The sequence below is a fragment of the Idiotropiscis lumnitzeri genome, unplaced genomic scaffold (assembly GCF_059441095.1).
Source record: "Idiotropiscis lumnitzeri isolate Australia: NSW breed Sydney's pygmy pipehorse unplaced genomic scaffold, RoL_Ilum_1.0 HiC_scaffold_176, whole genome shotgun sequence".
Taxonomy (NCBI): Eukaryota; Metazoa; Chordata; class Actinopteri; order Syngnathiformes; family Syngnathidae; genus Idiotropiscis; species Idiotropiscis lumnitzeri.
In genome coordinates, this window is record NW_028283714.1 from 94,903 (window position 1) to 102,130 (window position 7,228).

Below are 7,228 nucleotides of genomic sequence, written 5' to 3' on the forward strand. Positions count from 1 at the left end.
AGAAATTATTATTGGGGCCCGAGCAGCGACCGCGGCAAGGTCCCTATTGTTTTTGTAGAAATTATTATTAGGGCCCGAGCAGCGACCGCTACGAGGTCCCCATTGTTTTTGTGGAAATCATTATTATTTTTATTATTATTATTAGGGCCCGAGCAGTGGCCGCTGCGATGTCCCTATTGTTTTTCTAGAAATTGTTATTAGGGCCCGAGCTGCGACGGCGGCGAGGTCCCTATTGTTTTTGTAGAAATTATTATTAGGGCCCGAGCAGCAACCGCTACGAGGTCCCCATTAACTGCGATAACCGAGGGTTCACTGTATTACTCTTACTCGATCTTGGCGCCGCTTTTGACACTTGATCATAACATATTATTAAAACGCCTTGAAACTTGTGTTGGCATTTCAGGTTCAGCGCTTTCTTGGATTAATTCGTATCTGTCGGAGACGACGCACCGTGTAATTCATGGCAATGCGTCTTCTGATCTTTGTAAGATCACACGCGGAGTTCCGCAGGGATTGGTACTAGATGCTACCGCTTGGTGATATTATACGGAAATATCACATTAGTTTTCATTGTTATGCTGATGATACGCAATTATACATGCCGTTGGATATAACGAATCCGTGTGATTGCTATAAATTAGAGGCATGCCTTGCCGAAATTAAACTATGAATGTCTTTCAATTTTTTGCGTCTTAACTCAGATAAAACCGAGATGCTGATCATTGGACCAGCGCGTCATCTGTACCTTTTTCAAAGACACCACTATGAGTATCGATAAATTGCCCAAAAGGATTCAACAAAAAATCTCGGTCTTATATTTGACACAACTATGTCGTTTCAAATGCACATTAAAAATATTACCGTATTTTTGGACCCATAAGGCGCACTTTAAAGTCCGGAAAGCCGTCCAAAAAAGCCAGGGCGCCCTTTGAGGTGGAGCGCCCATTGCGTCGACCAAGTGCGCCGCTGGGCTGACGGCGAACATCAACTGCCTGCACACCGCTTATATAGAGAGAAGGCGGGTGTGGCTTACGACAAGCAGGGGGGCGTGAGAGGGGATCGATGGGTGTGGACAACAGGCGGACGTGAGAGGGGAGATGGGTGTGAATGACAACAGGCGGGAGAGGGGAGACAAAACAACACAAAGGCACGCCCCCAGTGCAAAGCAGCGCGATGCCCCTATCGTCGCTGTTGGTCTGTGACTCCATGCGTGCCCATCTGACAGCCGCTGTGAAAAGTCAAGTCACGCATATGAACTCAGAGCTTGCCATCATCCCGGGAGGCTTGACAAAGGAACTCCAACCACTCGACTTAAGTATAAACAGAGCGTTCAAAGTGAAGTTGCGTGCTGCGTGGGAGCGATGGATGGCGGAGGGCGAACACAGCTTCACAAAGGCTGGGAGACAGCGAAGAGCAAGTTATGCCACAATTTGCGAGTGGATTGTAGCTGCTTGGACGAACGTGTCTGCTAGCTCTATTGCAAGAGCTTTCGCGAAAGCCGGCATTACATCCGGGGAGACGCTCAGCAGCGACACAGACTCGGACAATGACGAGAGGGAACCTGGCGTGTTTGAGGGAGAATTTGCCCAACTATTTCTGTCTGATACGGAAGACGATGATTTTGAAGGATTTGTGGATGACTGATAACTCTTAATGTGAGTACCTTGTTAAATAAAATACAACCAAACGCAGTTTTGCTCCTGTTGCCGTTTTTTCAAAACAGCTAGCCATGCTATCGTCTGTTTTAGTGTGCATGCATGTAAACTAAGGTAATGTATGGTAGGCTGGGAGGCAGAATTTTGCTGGGCCTACACTTTTATGCTTTTCAGTTGATTTGGGATGATAGTTTTAGTTTTGATGTAACACCGTGACCGCACATCGTTTGTTGACAAGTGACTTGCTCACACCGGCATTGTGTCGGCATCCCACCTGAGGGGCTGCGCCGCAGCGAGACGGCAAAGCAGCGAGATGGCGAGGCAGACTGATAATGACTCGTGTTGTTTATCTTGGATACAGAAGACAAGGACTTGGTGCATTTTTGGATGAGGACAACTTCAGCACGTTGTTAAAAGCTAAAATAAAGTACCACTGAACTCCCGCTGCCATTTTAAAAACACGCTAGCGCGACTGAGCAGCCAGCGAGACTGCTCGATTGGTCGGTTGTGTTAGCGCCCGATGAGTCGGCGCGTTCTATCTATGTAACAAATACAGAAATAGCGCCCCCAACAGGTGTTGCGCCCTTTGACACGGCGCGTCTTTTGAGTCCAAAAATACGGTACTAGAACTGCATTTGTTCATCTGCGTAACATTGCTAAAATTCGCCCAATTCTATCAACCTGTGATGCAAAAATCTTAATCCATGCGTTTGTTACGTCTCGCCTCGACTATTGTAACGTTTTGCTCTCGGGTCTCCCCATGTCTAGTATTAAAAGTTAGTTCAAAATGCAGCAGCTAGACTCTTGACTAGAACGAGAAAGTTTGATCATATTACCCCGATACTTGCCAATTTGAATTGGCTTCCGGTCCACTTGAGATGTGATTTTAAAGTTCTGCTACTTGCCTATAAAATATTGCATGGCTTAGCACCTTCCTATCTCGTTGACCTCGTGGTACCATATGTTCCGTCCCGAAACCTTCGCTCACAAAATGCTGGTCTTTTAGTGATCCCGCGAGCCAAAAAGAAGTCCACAGGTTCTAGAGCGTTCTCTATTCGGGCACCAATGCTTTGGAATGTACTACCCTCAGGTATTAGAGGCGCCACCTCAGTAGAAATGTTCAAAACACTATTAAAGACGCATTTATACTCTTGTGCATTTAGTTGAACTATTTGTTGGCCTGTTTACTGCCGCTTTTTCTCTTATCTTCTCTTTTCTGCCCCCTTTTCCCCGGCTGGGGGATTAGGTGACGGTCACCCACTAGGAAGTTTAAGGCATTGACAAACTGGGCATGCACCTGTTCCAGTGATGTCGTCTTCCTGCAGCGCGACATTTATTTATATACTTTAGCATCTAATTTAATTATTTGTTGGCCTGTTTACTGCGGCTTCTCCTCTTTTCTGCCCCCTCTTCCCCTGCTTGGGAATTAGGTGATGGTGACCTGCTATGAAGATTACGGCACTGACCAACCGGGGAGGGACCTTCTCTGCCGAAGTCGTCTTCATGCAGCACCTCTTCTGATTTCCCTATATTTCAGCACTTCGTTGAACTACTTGTTGGCCTGTTTACTATTTCTGTTCTTTTTTTTCTGTTCCCAATTCCACGGCTTGGGAATTAGGTGATGGTGATTCACTTGGAAGTGGCTGTTCTGAATTTACCCCAAACTGACTATTTCAAGATCAAAGGCTCAACCTCGGATATGCTGCCATGGCGATTACGGTCCTGGATGAGGACCCACTCCACTAAAGTCATCTTCCTGCAGCACTTCATTTAATTGACTCTCACATTATCTCATCTAACATTGTATAGCATCATTGTATGTGTCAAATGTTGCCCACTTGGCATCCAAAGCAGCCTGGTCATCCTGGAAGGGGGTTTCCCCCCCATCTGTGGTCCCTTCTCAAGTTTTCTCACTTTTCCCCCAATGGGGTTTTGAGTTTTTCCTTGCCCTCCTGGGGGTTAAGATCAGTGGATGTTGATTGTGGTTATGTAAAGCCCTTTGAGACTGTCTGTGATTAAGGGCTATACACATAAAATTGACTTGACTCGACTTGGACCAGAATAGAAGTGGATGAGGGAAAAAGGGAGGGGCGGTGTTGACTGATATTGTGCAGATGGAAGTAGGCTGACCGGGTTGTGTTATTATGCTTATGGAAAGATAGAGTGCTGTCAAGGATGACACCCAGACTCTTGACCTGAGGGGATGGGAAAACAATGGAGGGGCCAACAGGAATGGGAAAACTGCCAACTTTGGATTGTATTGATTTTGTACTGAAAAGAATAACTTCTGTTTTGTCGCTGTTAAGCCTCATGAAATTATTAGAAAACCAGTCATTGATTTCAGATAGACAGGAGGTGACGGAGGTGGGAGGGAGTGATATGCTGGGTTTGCAGGAGAACTAGAGCTGGGTGTCATCCGCGAAGCAATGGAAAGCGATATTGAATTTTCGGAAAATGCTGCCAAGGGGAAGGAGGTATATGATAAATAATAGGGGGGCCAGGACCGAGCCTTGGGGCAAACCTGAGGTGACTGGGAGGGACTTTGATGAGAAATATTTAAGCTGGATGAACTGAGTGCGGTCTTTGAAGTATGAATGGAACCAGTTGAGGGCGGTGTGGGTGATGCCGATGGAAGAAAGTCTTTTGAGAAGGATGGTGTGTGAGATGGTGTCAAAGGCCGCAGTCAGGTTAAGAAGGATGACAATGGAGAATGAATCTGAGTCAGCTGCAATGAGGAGAGCAGAGGTGACCTTGAGTAGAGTTGATTCAGTGCTGTGAAGTGCACGGAAACCGGACTGAAAGGGTTATTGCAGGTGAGATGAGAGTGGAGTTGAGTGGCGACTACATTATCTAGGACTTTTGAAATGAATGGTAGGTAGGAAATAGGGCGGAGGTTCAGGAAATAGTACTGAGCGGCTTTTTCTTAATCTCATGAGAAAATGTACTTGGGCAAGCACAGTCGAAAAGAGTCGTGCGTTATCTCAGCCCAGCCTCACATTCTTCCCCCGGCACGGGTCTACGTCCAAGGGAAGGTCCTCTCCAGATTAATCATTGTCTGGATGGTTGATTCCCAGCTGGTCCCCAAGACTGGTATTCCACGGCTGGCCTTCTCCGGCGGGCAGTCTCTCCGTCTCTTCTGCTGGTATTCCCCTGTAATCTTGTCAGTGTGCATGTATGTGTGCTCCAAAATCAAATTATGTCTTTCAGAATGTGTTTTTGCAATGGCGTCCCCTTGAACCCTCCAATCAATCAATCAAATTTTATTTATAAGAGCACTTTTCATACATAAAATGCGGCTCAAAGTGCTGTACAATAAAAACATCCAAATTACAACGAAAAACTAAAACCCATTCCACCCACTCAACATAAACACAAGACACATCCACATACACGCCTGAACTCGCACACACACAGAACACTCGCATTCACACAACTTAATAAACCATCTTAGTAGAAAGACAGGGTAAGGCACAGAGAAACCATATGAGAAAATGTACCCAGGGTAGGTCATCCGCGCTGAGAGGGATGACGGCTCACGCCCACAGGGAGCTGCGCCAACACACAGACCCCTAGCCCAGACTGACCGGGGTAGACCCTACACATAGTGCAGAGGGCCCCGGTTCGCCGGGCCTAAGGAGCCTCCGGGATGAAGCCCCCTGTGAGAAGGCCAGCCACACCTCCCAGCGCGGAGGCCCCCCTTGAGGAAACACTGGAGCTAAAATATATAAAAGAAAATGATAATGCTAAACAAAAAAGAAGCTAAAAATTAAAGGACAATAATATAAAAAGACGAAGCTAAAATATATAAGAAAAATTATGATACTAAAAGACAGAGAAGAAGCTAAAAATTAAAAGACAATAATATAAAACGACGCAGCTAAAATATATAAGAAAAATGATGATACTAAAAGACAAAGAAGCTAAAAAAAATTAAAGACAATGATAATATATAAAATGACAATCCTGAATTAAAAGACTAAGATAAATTATTTAAAAGCCAAACAAAAAAGGTGAGTCTTGAGCAGGGGTGGGCAATTATTTTTTCCATGGGGCCACATAAGAAACATTAAATATTGTGGAGGGCCGGGCCAAAAGGCTGAACTCAATTCTGCATAATATTAATTGTATTTCTTTTTTAAAAAGCAGTAAATAGCACTGTTTTGACAAGCTGGCATTAAAGTTAAGCAATGAAACTAAATACCAAATAAACTGAAAAAATGAGGTTGCCTTACAAAAATGTATTCATTCAAATTTCTCAACACAATGGTAGACATAATATTAACATTTTTTACTATTTGTGACTCATATTAGTAAACATATTCTGTCACATTCACTTCAAAACACATTTTGAGTTCCATATACTGTTGGATAGTTGTGTAAAGGTTCTGAGCATTTTAAAGACATCACAATATTGTCTTTTTGCACCAAACATTAAGCAAGATACAACATATTGACTGTCACTGAACTGTGATTTTGAGAAAAAGTGTCCCAGTTCATTGTTATCTGGTGCCGTTTTTATATTTCTCTGCATGTTTCGTCTGGTAATGCCGACTCAAATTGTAGTCCTTCAACACGGCGATCTGCTCCCCGCAAACTAAACACACAGCTTTACCTCTAACTTCAGTAAATAAATACTTCGCTGTCCAATTTTTGTTGAAAATTCTACATTCGGCATCTACCTTTCTTTTTGTAGCCTGAGCGGACATTTTTGAGGACGAACGTTGTCTTGTTGTGATTCAATCGCGCGCATGTCTTGATAAACGCATTACGTCATTATGTGCGACGCACATTGTGCGGGAATAAAAAAAAAAAACAATTTCAGAATAAAAGCAGTGCAGCTTTCGCCCATGAATGAGGTGAAATTAAAAAGTATGTTTATTTTGAAATTTCCAATTAACCTTCCACTCGCGGTCAGAGTCAACCAAAGGTATGTGGCCCGGGCCATACAATGCCCAGGTCTGTCATACGGGCCAGTCAGTGCCACCCGGCGGGCCGGATGTGGCCCGCGGGCCGTGCAATGCCCAGGTCTGGTCTTGAGCCTCCTTTTAAAAATATCAACAGTCTCTGCGGACCTGATGTCCTCCGGCAGGCTATTCCATCGACGAGGACCAGAATGGCTGAATGCAGCCTCGCCATGTGTTCCAGTCCTCACCCGAGGAATAATTAACAGGCCGGTGCCAGAGGACCTCAGGGTCCGCGAGGATGGCCCAAGACCGTTAAGGCATTTAAAAACTAATTGAAGAACCTTAAAATCAATCCTGAAACACACGGGGAGCCAATGCAGCGATTTTAAAACTAAATCCAGTGCCCAATTTGGTATGTTTGCATCTCTATGTCCTATGTGGAGAATGTGCTTTGTCATATTTGTCCATGAAGTGCTGTCTGGCTTGTCATCAGTTTGTAATGTGCAGACTGAATATGTATGATGTGAATGTGAGTGTAGGTCATGAAAATACTATGTTCACACATTTATAAACTAAGTAATATAACTTTAGCATGTGAAAATAATATCATAAATCAGTAAAGACCATGACTACAATCAGTCATTCCTATGCGTAGTAGAATTAGAATTA